This window comes from Pisolithus orientalis, assembly GCF_024613125.1.
Source record: "Pisolithus orientalis strain OTSU chromosome Unknown F5J12scaffold_4, whole genome shotgun sequence".
Taxonomy (NCBI): domain Eukaryota; kingdom Fungi; phylum Basidiomycota; class Agaricomycetes; order Boletales; family Pisolithaceae; genus Pisolithus; species Pisolithus orientalis.
The window spans coordinates 76,258-91,839 of record NW_026260785.1 but is presented as its reverse complement, the minus strand read 5'-3'; the positions used below and the strand labels follow the sequence as shown (position 1 = coordinate 91,839).

The 15,582-nt window shown below is 50.7% G+C and overlaps 3 non-coding genes across 3 annotated transcripts; 2 read left to right on the top strand and 1 right to left on the bottom strand.

Moving 5' to 3' along the window:
* Window positions 1-8,236: 8,236 nt before the first annotated feature.
* On the top strand, window positions 8,237-8,309 carry F5J12DRAFT_t54. The gene has a single exon. It is a non-coding gene; the product is annotated as a tRNA-Phe (tRNA).
* Window positions 8,310-8,410: 101 nt separating this feature from the next.
* On the bottom strand, window positions 8,411-8,483 carry F5J12DRAFT_t36. Its single transcript has one exon. It is a non-coding gene; the product is annotated as a tRNA-Phe (tRNA).
* A 4,655-nt stretch (window positions 8,484-13,138) lies between these two features.
* Window positions 13,139-13,211, top strand: F5J12DRAFT_t55. The gene has a single exon. It is a non-coding gene; the product is annotated as a tRNA-Phe (tRNA).
* Window positions 13,212-15,582: the final 2,371 nt, after the last annotated feature.

Below are 15,582 nucleotides of genomic sequence, written 5' to 3'. Positions count from 1 at the left end.
TAGGCATGAGAGACATCCACAGAGCGAAGGTGAAGGTCCTGGAGAGCTGCAAGAGCCAGGATGACTCTAATCGATGAAAGGCGAGCTGTTGGAGCGAAGACTTCGAGATAATCAAATCCAGGGCGCTGGTTATACCCTTTGGCCACCAATCGAGCTTTGTAGCGATCTATAGAGCCATCTGCATTCCTCTTCACCTTGAATACCCATTTGGAGCCTATCACCTTGCTCCCAGCAGGTCTAGGGACGAGTTTCCAAGTCCCATTGCTCTGGTGAGCAGCTAACTCCTCCAGGGCTGCCTCTCTCCACTTATCTGCATCAGGGCGACGCATTGCCTCTGCAAATGTGAGTGGCTCATCAGGGATGGATGCAGACATGGCCAGTTCATCATCACTGTCATCTGGGTCATCCACATCCTCTAATTGCGCAGGAGAGAGTTTCCACCAGTCCCTGGGCTTCTGTCTGCGCCTAGCAGGCAGTCTGGCACCAATTCCAATGGGACTGGCAGGTCTAGGAGGTGGTGGAGGCGAGGGAGTGTGAGGAGGAGGAGGTATGACTTCTGGAATTGCGACAGGAGGCTGTATGGGGTCTGGATTAGCTGCCACAGGCTCAATCTCTCCCCCCTGATCCAGATCATCATCAGTTTCGCTGTCAGTGTCCAGATCTGTGCTTGGATGGTAGTATTGCGCTGTAGGGGGTGGAATGGAGGGTATAGGAGCTACTGGCGCATTTTGGGTAGGTTTGGAAGCAAGAGGCGCAGGTAGGGAAGGTGAGGAAGGGCGAGTGGACAGAGGGAAGTACCTTTCGTCGAAATCAGCCCTTTCTGAGATGATTGTGCGCTTTGTGGTGGGATTGTAGAATTTCCAGCCTTTGTAGCCTTCAGGGTACCCTATAAAGACACATTTCTCCATGTGGGACTCCAGGGGTCGCCTCTTGTCCTTCTGGATGTGTACATAGGCAGTACACCCCCAAACTCGAAGGTGGGAGACATCTGGCTTTCTCCCATGCCACAGTTCAAAGGGAGTCGCATTTTGGACTGCTTCAGTGGGGCATCTGTTCCAAACATGGACCAAGGAGGCTAGGCACTCTCCCCAGAAGGCCTTAGGAAGGCCAGACTCATCTAGCATTGCAGTGAGTCGCTCAGAGAGCAGTCTATTGGCTCGCTCTGCCACTCCATTTTGCTGTGGTCGATTTCTGACTGTGTGCTGGCGCAGAATTCCGCATTTGGTGGTGAAATCGATGAAGGCATTGCTCATATACTCCCCTCCCTTGTCATCCCGCAAAATCTTGATTTTTCGTTCGCTCTGGTTCTCAGCAAAGGCCTTGAAGGTCTTGACGGCCTCAAAGACCTCAGATTTCGCTTTCAGAGGCAAAACAAAGCGAAAGCGAGTGAAATCATCGATGAAGGTGACCCAATACTTGTAGCCAGTGAAGGAGGGGTGGCCTACATAGTGCACATCGCTGTGGACGAGTTCTAGGGGCCGAGAAGCACGCCAGGAAGAGCTGGGAAAGGGATTTGCATGCATCTTGCCAGCCAGGCAAGGTTCACAGATAGGATCAGGCACTGTGTTCGAGTCTAGTGTCATCCCAGTGACTAGATTTCGCTCCAGGAGGGACTTCACACCAGCCAGGTGGTGATGGGCGAGTCTCCTGTGCCATAGGTCGAAATTCAGGGGCAAAGTGGTTGCTGCAGAGGCATATTCACTGAGGGGAACAGTCCTCACCCTCCAGGAATGCGGAGTTGTTGTCCAAAATTCTTGCAATGAAGAGGGTAGGGCCAGGGCGCTGCCTGAAGGACATCTGCGAAGAATCGATGCTGACAGTGAAGCCCTTGTTGCGACAGAGATATATCACAGATAGTAGATTATTTCGCAGGTCAGGGACATGTAGGACATTGGTAAATTCGACAGGACGACGCTTCTGACCCCCCACTACAGGCTCAAACACTACTGACCCCACCCCAGCTGAGTAGACAATTTTGTTGTCTGCTAGGCGCACAGGAACGCGTTTTTGGCTGTAATTTCGCAGCCAGTGTCGATGAGGTGTCATATGAGAAGTGGCACCTGTATCTGCGTTCCAATGCACATCAGCATCGAGCTGGAGGGGGCAGAGAGGAGAGGAGGGGTCAAGGGAACGAAAACTTGCATTTCCAGCGAATTCTACCGCTTGGGATGCGCTCTGGTTCGATGAGGAGGCTGTTGGTGCTGTCCCAGTTGCTGGGGAGGAAGCAGACGAGGTAGAGGCTTGATTTGCGGTATTGGCACCCTTCCTGTCCTTCTTATTCTTCCTAGAGCGATAATAAGCCTTTGATCTTTCCAGGTTTGGACACTTGTGGACACAGTGGCCTGAATAATTGCAGAACTCGCAAGGCGACGAAGGTGAGCACTTGCAAATTGCGGAGGAGCTCACTAGTGCGGTCGCCGATGTCCCTGCATCAGGGCGGCGCTTGCGCTGCGATTCTTCAGCCAGAAATGCTTCTTTGAGTTTGTCCTTGTCCAGAGATTGGAAGAGAAGTAGAGAAGAAGCAAAATGCGAGTAATCTTCGCCTAGAGAGCGCACCATAGCCATACAGACAAGTTCATTGTCCATATCCTTGATGGAGTATGGAGTAGTAGAGTCCTTGGGGCGCAATTCTTGAATTCTGGACATGGAATCTTCGATTCTAGCGATTAAGGAAGACAGGGACTCATCTGGGGCCTTCCTGATCGAAAAGAAGTCATCCCAAGCATTAAAACGAGCTCCAGGGCACTGCTGGAGGTGAATGGAGGCTAGAGTCGACCAGATTTGGACAGGGTCATCCTGTACAGCATCTACATGGGTCCTCTGTTCACTAGAAAGCGCTAGGTAAAGCTCCCCAGCTGCCCTGTCCGCTCTAAGGTCCCATTTGGCCTGAGCTTCGACTTTGGAGTCATCAGGGCGCTTTTCCAGACCACTAACAATGGTCCAGAGCCCTTTTGTGCGCAGGAAAGCCTTCATTTCGCCTTTCCAGGTCGAGTAGTTGGAGGCAGTGAGTTTTGCGACGGAGGGCGACGAGTTGGCATGGTCCTCAGCCATGGTGGCGAATTTTGAGTCGAGAGGAGAAGGGTAGGGTGGATGGGGTGAGTCTGGAAGCTGGGAGCTCGAAGATTGAGCTGTAGCGAGTGAGTGTGTGGTTCTTTTGGGTCGAGGTTTTGCGCAGAGGTGGATTACGTGGCGACCAACGAGTGCTGAGAATCCTAGAGCGCGGGGGCTCATAACCTGTTGAGATGACCACAAACTGAGGCCACTGGTGCCCAGTGTAAGAGACTGTTATTGAGTAAAGTAATACAGGACTGTACCTGGTGCCCAGTGTAAGAGACTGAAGAAAATTTCACTGGGCACAAAGCAGTAAGTGCGCAAAAATGATAAACAAATGTAAATAATAAATAAAAGCAAACCAAGGACACTTAGAGCGAAGCTAAGTGTCCACTACATGTCTGTAGGGTTAGACAGAGATAAAATAAAGGGAAAATGCGGTCTGAGGTGCACAGGCACCTAATATGAACACAAGATGCATGCAAATCCCTTCCCCACCACTTCCTGGCGTGCTTCTAGGCCTCTGGAACTCGTCCACAGCGATGTACACCATGTAGGGCATGCCTCCTTCACTGGCTACAAGTATTGGGTCACATTCATTGATGATTTCACTCGCTATCGCTTTGTGTTGCCTCTGAAAGCGAAATCTGAGGTCTTTGAGGCTTTCAAGACCTTCAAGGCCTTTGCTGAGAACCAGAGCGAACGAAAAATCAAGATTTTGCGGGATGACAAGGGAGGGGAGTATATGAGCAACTCCTTCATCGATTTTACCACCAAATGCGGAATCCTGCGCCAGCACACAGTCAGAAATCGACCACAGCAAAATGGAGTGGCAGAGCGAGCCAATAGACTGCTCTCTGAGCGACTCACTGCAATGCTAGATGAGTCTGGCCTTCCTAAGGCCTTCTGGGGAGAGTGCCTAGCCTCATTGGTCCATGTTTGGAACAGATGCCCTACTGAAGCGGTCCAAAATGCGACTCCCTTTGAACTGTGGCATGGGAGAAAGCCAGATGTCTCCCACCTTCGAGTTTGGGGGTGTACTGCCTATGTGCATATCCAGAAGGACAAGAGGCGACCCCTGGAGTCCCACATGGAGAAATGTGTCTTTATAGGGTACCCTGAAGGCTACAAAGGCTGGAAATTCTACAATCCCACCACAAAGCGCACAATAATCTCAGAAAGGGCTGATTTTGATGAGAGGTACTTCCCTTTGTCCACTCGCCCTTCCACACCTTCCCTACCTGTGCCTCTCCCTCCAAAACCTACCCAAAACGCGCCAGTAGCTCCTATACCCTCCATTCCACCCCCTACAGCGCAACACTACCATCCAAGCACAGATCTGGACACAGATAGTGACACTGATGATGATCTGGATCAAGGGGGAGAGATTGAGCCTGTGGCAGCTGATCCAGACCCCATACAGCCTCCTGTCGCAATTCCAGAGGTCATACCTCCTCCCCCTCGCACTCCCTCACCTCCACCTCCTCCTAGACCTGCCAGTCCCATTGGAATTGGTGCCAGACTGCCTGCTAGGCGCAGACAGAAGCCCAGAGACTGGTGGAAGCTCTCTCCTGCACAATTAGAGGATGTGGATGACCCTGATGACAGTGATGATGAACTGGCCATGTCTGCATCCATCCCTGATGAGCCACTCACATTTGCAGAGGCAATGCGTCGCCCTGATGCAGATAAGTGGAGAGAGGCAGCCCTGGAGGAGTTGGCTGCTCACCAGAGCAATGGGACTTGGAAACTGGTCCCTAGGCCTGCTGGGAGCAAGGTGATAGGCTCCAAATGGGTATTCAAGGTGAAGAGGAATGCAGATGGCTCTATAGATCGCTACAAAGCGAGATTGGTTGCCAAAGGGTATAACCAGCGCCCTGGATTCGATTATCTCGAGGTTTTCGCTCCAACAGCTCGCCTTTCATCGATTAGAGTCATCCTGGCTCTTGCAGCTCTCCAGGACCTTCATCTTCGCTCTGTGGACGTCTCTCATGCCTATCTCAATGGGGAGATGGACTGTGAGGTCTACATGACCCAACCAGAAGGATTTGTGGAGGGAGACCCAAAATCCCAGGTGTGTCTGCTCCAGAAAGCGATCTATGGCAGCAAACAGGGTGGAAATCGCTGGAACAAGAAGATGCGCTCTGTACTTGAGTCCCTTGGCTTCAGACAGACTTATTCTGATGCTAGCATCTATATCTACTCCAAGGATGGAGTAACCATCATCCTGCCTGTGTTTGTGGATGATATGACTCTAGCATCGAAATCTGAGACTGCCATCAACTCCTTTGTCTCAGAGCTGAGCCAGCACTTCAAAATTCGCGATCTGGGCCCTACAACTCAACTCCTGGGGATCAAAATCGACAGAGATCGCCCCAATCGCTCCATATCCATCTCCCAGCAACAATACTGCCTGGATGTCTTGACCAGATTTGGAATGGCAGACTGTAAGCCCATTTCCACACCTATGGAACCCAATCTTCGCCTATCTCGCCAGCAATCGCCTCAGAACCCTCAGGAAGTCGAACAAATGCGCCAGGTGCCCTATCTATCTGCTGTGGGTGCTCTGATGTACTTGGCCACCACAACTCGACCAGATATAGCCTACACTGTTGGAGTTCTTGCCAGATTCAACTCTAACCCTGGCTGGGCCCACTGGCAAGCTGTAAAACACCTGATGCGCTACCTGAAGGGCACTCTGGACTACTCCATCACTTATGCTCCTGATCCTTCGACTTCTGAGCCATTTACAACCTTCTCTGATGCTGATCATGGTGGTTGCAAGGATTCTGGTCGCTCTACTGGTGGATATGTGGTCAAGATGGGTACTGGTGCAGTTTCCTGGTCCTCCAAGCTGCAGGGAGTGGTCGCTTTGTCCACCACTGAAGCAGAGTATATTTCTGCAGTCCAGGCAGGCAAGGAGATCAAGTGGATGCGAAATCTGTTGCAGGAAATTGGCCTCCCTCTCCCAGATGCTTCTACCCTTCGCATTGATAACCAATCTGCGATTTCTGTGGCCAAGAACCCAGAACATCATGGGAGGATGAAGCAACTTGATCTCTGCTACTACTGGCTAAGAGATGCAGTTCAGCAGAACCTGATTTCGCCTATTTTGGTCCCTACAGTCGACCAGGCTGCAGACCTTCTCACAAAACCACTACATCGCACCAAGGTCATCGGTTTCTGCAAGATGCTAGGACTTGGCGCATCAGGGGGGAGCAGTTGAGTGCAGAGGTGCACATTCAGGGGGGAGTGTTCATATTAGGTGCCTGTGCACCTCAGACCGCATTTGCCCTTTGTTTTATCTCTGTCTAACCCTACAGACATGTAGTGGACACTTAGCTTCGCTCTAAGTGTCCTTGGTTTGCGTTTATTTATTATTTACAGTTGTTTATCATTTTTGCGCACTTACTGTTGTGTGCCCAGTGAAATTTTCTTCAGTCTCTTACACTGGGCACCAGGTACAGTCCTGTATTACTTTACTCAATAATAGTCTCTTACACTGGGCACCAGTGGCCTCAGTCTGTGGTTATCTCAACAGTTTTTGTGGATGATATGACTCTTGCTTCGTCTTCTGAAGCTGCCATAGACTCCTTCATCTCCCAACTCAGCCAGCACTTCAAACTGCGAGACCTAGGACCTACTACCCAACTCCTGGGCATCAAAATTGACAGAGATCGCCCCAATCGCTCCATTTCGCTCTCCCAGCGCCAATACTGCCTGGATTTACTGGAAAGGTTTGGCATGGCTGACTGCAAGCCACTATCTACACCCATGGAGCCCAATCTTCGCCTCTCTCGCTCCCAGTCTCCCCAGGATGCCTCAGAAATCGAAAAAATGCGCCAAGTACCCTATCTCTCTGCTGTAGGTGCTCTGATGTACCTTGCCACCACTACCCGCCCAGACATCGCCTATACTGTTGGAGTTCTGGCCAGATTCAACTCCAATCCTGGCTGGGCTCATTGGCAGGCTGTAAAGCACCTAATGCGCTATATCAAGGGTACTCTGGACTATGCTCTGACCTATTCACCTGATCCCTCAACCTCTGAGCCCTTCACCACCTTCTCTGATGCAGATCATGGTGGCTGCAAGGATACTGGTCGCTCTACAGGTGGATATGTTGTCAAGATGGGTACTGGTGCAATCTCCTGGTGTTCCAAGCTTCAAAACGTCGTTGCTCTATCTACCACTGAGGCAGAATACATAGCAGCTGTCCAGGCAGGCAAGGAGATCAAGTGGCTTCGAAATTTACTCTCTGAAATCGCTTCTCCACTGTCTTCTCCCTCTGTGCTGCACATGGACAACCAATCTGCAATCTCTGTGGCCAAGAATCCTGAACACCATGGCAGAATGAAGCAACTTGATCTCTGCTTCTACTGGCTTAGAGATGCAGTCCAGGACAACCTCATTGCGCCCACTTTTGTCCCCACTGATGCCCAGGCTGCTGACCTGATGACCAAACCACTGTGCAAGGCTAAGGTGATCAACTTCTGTCAGATGCTAGGACTAGGTGCATCAAGTGGGAGTTCTTAATGTGCAGAGGTGCACAATCAGGGGGAAGTGTTGCTATTAGTGCCTGTGCACCTCAGACTAATTCCAAGGTTCCCCACCTTCCATATTAATGATGTGTGCACTTATTTTCTTCAGTTGTTCTTTGTTTGTTCAGTGTTCGCATTTTTACTGTGCACAGAGTATCTTGTTCTTTAGTTACTGACTCTGTGCACATAGGTGTGTAAAACTACATAGACAACAATTTAGTTACTGACTCTGTGCACATAGAGTGCTGAGTATTGGGATATCTTAACAGGTTATGAGCCCCGGGCGCTTGTGGGAATGTCCTGATAAGTCCTTTCTGCTTAAGGCAATGGATTCCCACAGCTGGGATTTCCCCATTAAGACCTACTTGTGCCTCAGTAAGACCTTTACCGGAGGCAACAATGTGTAAGCCCTACCAATTAAGGCAGAATGGCCCCTGAGCCATCTAAGACCTTTGCAGGAGGCAGCATGTGTAAGACCTACCACTTAAGGCAGTTGCCACTTTAGGCAGTGATTTCCCACGCTTGTGCCTTGTTGCTGTGCACTGGATTAGGGGAGGCTGTTGCAAGTGTAGTACTCCAGCACTCAGCAACACTAGTCCCTACTAGCACTTGGTGGTTAAACCACACCAAGTAAGCCTAGATACCTTGACCAAATAGCTCAGTGGTTAGAGCACCCGGTCGAAACCTGGGAGGTCCAGGGTTCAATCCCCTGTCTGGTCGCATTTATTGCAACAATATGCGATATCTGGGCGAGTTGTGGTTGCCAGATACATCAGGGCACCCACAGCAGAAAGATATGGGACTGTGTGTTGCAATAAATGCGACCAGACAGGGGATTGAACCCTGGACCTCCCAGGTTTCGACCGGGTGCTCTAACCACTGAGCTATTTGGTCAAGGTATCTAGGCTTACTTGGTGTGGTTTTTAACCACCAAGTGCTAGTAGGGACTAGCATTGCTGAGTACTGGAGTACTACACCTGCAACACTTTGCGCATGGTGTCAGCTTCCTCAGGGCTCTGGGGTGACTGCTGGCGAGATAGGCGAAGATTGGGCTCCATTGGAGTGGAGATGGGCTTACAGTTAGCCATTCCAAATCGCTCCAAGACATCGAGGCAGTACTGGCGCTGGGAGAGGGAAATCGAGCGATTGGGGCGGTCTCTGTCAATTTTAATGCCCAACAGCTGATGTTCATATTAGGTGGCTGTGCACCTCAGGACTGCATTTCTCCTCTGTGTTATTTCTATCTAACCCTACAGACATGTAGTGGACACTTAGCTTCGCTCTAAGTGTCCTTGGTTTGCTTTTGTTTATTGTTTACCTTTGTTTATCATTTTTGCGCACTTACTGTTGTGTGCCCAGTGAAGTTTTCTTCAGTCTCTTACACTGGGCACAAGGTATGTCTTATGTAGTATTCCCTTGAATACTAGTCTCTTACACTGGGCACAAGTGGCCTCAGTTTGTGGTTATCTCAACAGGTTATGAGCCCCGCGCTCTAGGATTCTCAGCACTTGTTGGTTGCCACGTAATCCACCTCTGCGCAAAACCTCGACCCAAAGGAACCACACACTCACTCGCTACAGCTCAATCTTCGAGCTCCCAGCTTCCAGACTCACCCCATCCACCCTATCCTTCTCCTCTTGAGTCGAAATTCGCCACCATGGCTGAGGACCATGCCAACTCGTCGCCCTCCGTCGCTAAACTCACTGCCTCCAACTACTCGACCTGGAAAGGTGAAATGAAGGCTTTCCTGCGCACAAAAGGGCTCTGGACCATTGTTAGTGGTCTGGAAAAGCGCCCTGATGACTCCAAAGTCGAAGCTCAGGCCAAATGGGAGCTGAGAGCGGACAGGGCAGCTGGAGAACTCTACCTGGCGCTTTCTAGTGAGCAGAGGACCCATGTAGACGCTGTGCAGGATGATCCTGTACAGATCTGGAACACCCTGGCCTCCATCCACCTCCAGCAGCGCCCTGGAGCTCGTTTTAATGCCTGGGATGACTTCTTTTCGATCAGGAAGGCCCCAGATGAGTCCCTGTCCTCCCTAATTGCTAGAATTGAAGATTCCATGTCCAAAATCCAGGAATTGCACCCCAGGGATCCATCTACCCCCTACTCCATCAAGGACTTGGACAATGAGCTGGTCTGCATGGCTATGGTTCGCTCTCTAGGCGAAGAATATGCGCATTTTGCGTCCTCCTTACTCCTATTCCACTCTCTGGACAAAGAGAAACTAAAAGAGGCATTCTTGGCTGAAGAATTGCAGCGCAGGCATCGCCCTGATCCCAGTACATCAGAGACCGCGCTTTTAACCTCCTCTGGCGATTGCAAGTGCCTAGCTTCGTCGGTTTGCTCGTTCTGCGAATATTCAGGACACTGCATCCACAAATGCCCTAACATTGCGAAATCTAAAGCCTACTATCGCTCTCAGCAGAACAGGAAGGAAAAGAAGACTCCAAAAACCACAAATCAAGCATCTACTTCGTCCCCTTCGCCCCAGGCCTCTGGCTCATCGCCCTCTACCTCCTGGCAAAATCAGAGCGCTTCCCAAGCTGTGGAATTTGCAGGAAATGCAAGTCTTCGCTTCCCTGACCCCTCTTCCCTCCTCTGTCCTCTGCAGCTCGATGCTGACGTCCTTTGGATCGCAGACTCGGGGGCCACTGCTCATATGACACCCCATCGCCATTGGCTGCGAAATTACAGCCAAAAACGCGTCCCTATCAAGCTGGCAGACAATAAGTTGATCTACTCAGCTGGGGTTGGGTCTGTAGTGTTTGAGCCTGTGGTGGGAGGTAGAAAGCGTCGCCCTGTGGAGTTTAGCAATGTCCTGCATGTGCCAGACCTTCGAAATAATCTATTATCTGTCTTATATCTCTGTCGCAACAAGGGCTTTACTGTGACCATCAATTCTTCGCAGATGGCATTTAGGCTGCGCTCCCAACGTTCCCTCTTCATTGCACGAATTTCAGACAACAACTCGGCCTTCCTTGAGGGGGAGATTGTTCCCTTCACTGAGTATGCCTCTGCAGCAAGCACTCTCCCTCTGGATTTCGACCTATGGCACAGGAGACTTGCTCACCACAACCTGATTGGTGTCAAATCGCTCCTGGAGCGAAATCTGGTCACTGGGATGACCCTAGACTCCAAATCCTCCCCTGACCCCATCTGTGAACCATGCCTGGCTGGAAAGATGCATGCAAACCCCTTCCCCACCACTTCCTGGCGCGCTTCTAGGCCTCTGGAACTCGTCCACAGTGATCTACACCATGTAGGCCATGCCACCTTCTCAGGATACAAGTATTGGGTCACATTCATCGATGATTTCACTCGCTATCGCTTTGTTTTGCCTCTGAAAGCGAAATCTGAGGTCTTTGAGGCTTTCAAGACCTTCAAGGCCTTCGCTGAGAACCAGAGCAAACGAAAAATCAAGATTTTGCGAGATGACAAGGGAGGGGAGTAGATGAGCAACTCCTTCATCGATTTTACCACCAAATGCGGAATCCTGCGCCAGCACACAGTCAGAAATCGACCCCAGCAAAATGGAGTGGCAGAGCGAGCCAATAGACTGCTCTCTGAGCGGCTTACTGCGATGCTAGATGAGTCTGGCCTTCCTAAGGCCTTCTGGGGCGAGTGTCTAGCCTCCTTGGTCCATGTTTGGAACAGATGCCCCACTGAAGCAGTCCAAAATGCGACCCCCTATGAACTATGGCATGGGAGAAAGCCAGATGTCTCCCATCTTCGAGTTTGGGGCTGTACAGCCTATGTGCACATCCAGAAGGACAAGAGGCAACCCCTGGAGTCCCACATGGAGAAATGTGTCTTTATAGGGTACCCTGAAGGCCACAAAGGCTGGAAATTCTACAATCCCACCACAAAGCGCACAATCATCTCAGAAAGGGCTGATTTCGATGAAAGGTACTTCCCTCTGTCCACTCGCCCTTCCTCACCTTCCCTACCTGCGCCTCTGGCTTCCAAACCTACCCAAAATGCGCCAGTAGCTCCTGTACCCTCCGTTCTACCCCCTACAGCGCAATACTACCATCCAAGCACAGATCTGGACACAGATAGTGACACTGATGATGATCTGGATCAAGGGGGAGTGATTGAGCCTGTGGCAGCTGATCCAGACCCCATACAGCACCCTGTCGCAATTCCAGAGATCATACATCCTCCTCCTCGCACTCCCTCGCCTCCAGCACCTCCCAGACCTGCCAGTCCCATTGGAATTGGTGCCAGACTGCCTGCTAGGCGCAGACAGAAGCCCAGGGACTGGTGGAAACTCTCTCCTGCGCAATTAGAGGATGTGGATGACCCAGATGACAGTGATGATGAACTGGCCATGTCTACATCCATCCCTGATGAGCCACTCACATTTGCAGAGGCAATGTGTCGCCCTGATGCAGATAAGTGGAGAGAGGCAGCCCTGGAGGAGTTAGCTGCTCACCAGAGCAATGGGACTTGGAAACTTGTCCCTAGACCTGCTGGGAGCAAGGTGATAGGCTCCAAATGGGTATTTAAGGTGAAGAGGAATGCAGATGGCTCTATAGATCGCTACAAAGCGAGATTGGTCGCCAAAGGGTATAACCAGCGCCCTGGATTTGATTATCTCGAGGTTTTCGCTCCAACAGCTCGCCTTTCATCAATTAGAGTCATCCTGGCTCTTGCAGCTCTCCAGGACCTTCATCTTCGCTCTGTGGATGTCTCTCATGCCTATCTCAATGGGGAGATGGACTGTGAGGTCTACATGACCCAACCAGAAGGATTTGTGGAGGGAGACCCAAAATCTCAGGTGTGTCTGCTCCAGAAAGCAATCTATGGCAGCAAACAGGGCGGAAATCGCTGGAACAAGAAGATGCGCTCTGTGCTCGAGTCCCTTGGCTTCAGACAGACTTATTCTGATGCTAGCATCTATATCTACTCCAAGGATGGAGTAACCATCATTCTGCCTGTCTTTGTGGATGATATGACTCTAGCTTCGAAATCTGAGACTGCCATCGACTCCTTTGTCTCACAACTGAGCCAGCACTTCAAAATTCGCGATCTGGGCCCTACAACTCAACTCCTGGGGATCAAAATCGACAGAGACCACCCCAATCGCTCCATATCCATCTCCCAGCGACAATACTGCCTGGATGTCTTGAGCAGGTTTGGAATGGCAGACTGTAAGCCCATTTCCACACCTATGGAACCCAATCTTCGCCTATCTCGCCAGCAATCACCTCAGAACCCTCAGGAAGTCGAACAAATGCGCCAGGTTCCCTATCTATCTGCTGTGGGTGCCCTGATGTACTTGGCCACCACAACTCGACCAGATATAGCCTATACTGTCGGAGTACTGGCCAGATTCAACTCTAACCCTGGCTGGGCTCACTGGCAAGCTGTAAAACACCTGATGCGCTACCTGAAGGGCACTCTGGACTATTCCATCACCTATGCTCCTGATCCTTCGACCTCTGAGCTATTCACTGTTGCAAGTGTAATACTCCAGCACTCAGCAACGCTAGTCCCTACTAGCACTTGGTGGTTAAACCACACCAAGTAAGCCTAGATACCTTGACCAAATAGCTCAGTGGTTAGAGCACCCGGTCGAAACCTGGGAGGTCCAGGGTTCAATCCCCTGTCTGGTCGCATTTATTGCAACATTCACAACCTTCTCTGATGCTGATCATGGTGGTTGCAAGGATTCTGGTCGCTCCACTGGTGGATATGTGGTCAAGATGGGTACTGGTGCAGTTTCCTGGTCCTCCAAGCTACAGGGAGTGGTCGCTTTGTCCACCACTGAAGCAGAGTATATTGCTGCAGTCCAAGCAGGCAAGGAGATCAAATGGATGCGAAATCTGTTGCAGGAAATTGGCCTCCCTCTCCCAGATGCTTCTACCCTTCGCATTGACAACCAATCTGCGATCTCTGTGGCCAAGAACCCAGAACATCATGGGAGGATGAAGCAACTTGACCTCTGATACTACTGGCTAAGAGATGCAGTTCAGCAGAACCTGATTTCGCCTATTTTTGTCCCTACAGTCAACCAGGCTGCAGATCTTCTCAACAAACCGCTACATCGCACCAAGGTCATCGGTTTCTGCAAGATGCTAGGACTTGGCGCATCAGGGGGGAGCAGTTGAGTGCAGAGGTGCACAGTCAGGGGGGAGTGTTCATATTAGGTGCCTGTGCACCTCAGGACTGCATTTCTCCTCTGTGTTATTTCCATCTAACCCTACAGACATGTAGTGGACACTTAGCTTCGCTCTAAGTGTCCTTGGTTTGCTTTTGTTTATTGTTTACCTTTGTTTATCATTTTTGCGCACTTACTGTTGTGTGCCCAGTGAAGTTTTCTTCAGTCTCTTACACTGGGCACAAGGTATGTCTTATGTAGTATTCCCTTGAATACTAGTCTCTTACACTGGGCACAAGTGGCCTCAGTTTGTGGTTATCTCAACAGCTGAGTGGTAGCCCCAAATCGCGAATTTTGAAGTGTTGGCTCAGATTTGAGACAAAGGAGTCAATGGCCTCTGCAGAGCGCGAGGCGAGGGTCATATCGTCAACAAAGACAGGTAAAATGATGGTGACATCATCTTGGGAGTAGATGTAGATGCTGGCATCAGAATAGGTCTGTCTGAAGCCAAGGGCCTCCAGTACAGAGCACATCTTCTCGTTCCACCGGTTTCCACCCTGCTTGCTGCCATAAATCGCTTTTTGGAGAAGACACACCTCAGATCTGGCATCTCCCTCCACAAATCCCTCTGGTTGTGCCATATAAACTTCACAGTCCATCTCCCCATTCAGATATGCATGGGAGACATCAACAGAGCGAAGATGAAGGTCCTGGAGGGCTGCAATGGCCAAGATAACTCTAATGGATGCAAGGCGAGCTGTAGGAGCAAATACTTCGAGATAGTCGAAACCAGGGCGCTGATTATAGCCCTTGGCAACCAATCGAGCCTTGTAGCGCTCTATGGATCTATCAGCATTGCGCTTCACCTTGAATACCCACTTGGAGCCAATGACTTTGCTCCCAGGAGGCCTAGGGACAAGTTTCCATGTCCCATTGCTTTGGTGCGCAGCCAATTCCTCCAGAGCTGCTTCTCGCCATTTTTCAGCATCAGGACGTCACATTGCCTCTGCAAATGTGAGTGGCTCATCAGGAAGGGATGCAGACATAGCCAGTTCATCATCACTATCTTCCATGTCCTCCACATCATCCAATTGCGCAGGAGAGAGCTTCCACCACTCTCTAGGCTTCTGTCTGTGCCTCCTGGGAAGTCTGGCACCTATTCCAACAGGGCTAGGCACACGAGGGGGTGGTACAGGCGATGGAGTGCGAAGAGGAGGTGCAGGAGGTTCAGGGGGAGGAAGCTGAGGCTGAATGGGATTTGGATCAGCTCCTATTGGATAGAGGGAAGTACCTTTCATCGAAATCAGCCCTCTCAGAGATCAGGGTGCGCTTTGTGGTAGGGTTGTAGAATTTCCACCCCTTGTAGCCCTCAGGATAACCAATAAACACGCATTTTTCCATGTGGGGATCTAGGGGTTGCCTCTTGTGCTTCTGGATGTGCACATAGGCTGTACAGCCCCAAACTCGAAGATGGGAGACATCTGGCTTTCTCCCATGCCATAGCTGATATGGGGTTGTATTCTGGACCGCTTCAGTATGACACCTGTTCCACACATGCACCAGGGAGGCAAGGCACTCGCCCCAGAAGGCCTTGGGCAGCCCAGACTCGTCCAACATGGCTGTAATTCGCTCAGAAAGCAGTCTGTTGGCTCGCTCTGCAACTCCATTCTGCTGGGGTTGATTTCTGACTGTGTGCTGGCGCAGGATACCGCATTGGGTGGTAAAATCAGCAAAGGCCTTGCTCATATACTCCCCTCCTTTGTCATCGCGCAAAATCTTGATTTTTCGCTCTGTCTGGTTCTCAGCAAAGGCTTTGAAGGTGTTGAAGGCCTCAAAGACATCAGACTTCGCTTTTAGAGGCAAGACAAAGCGAAAGCGAGAGAAATC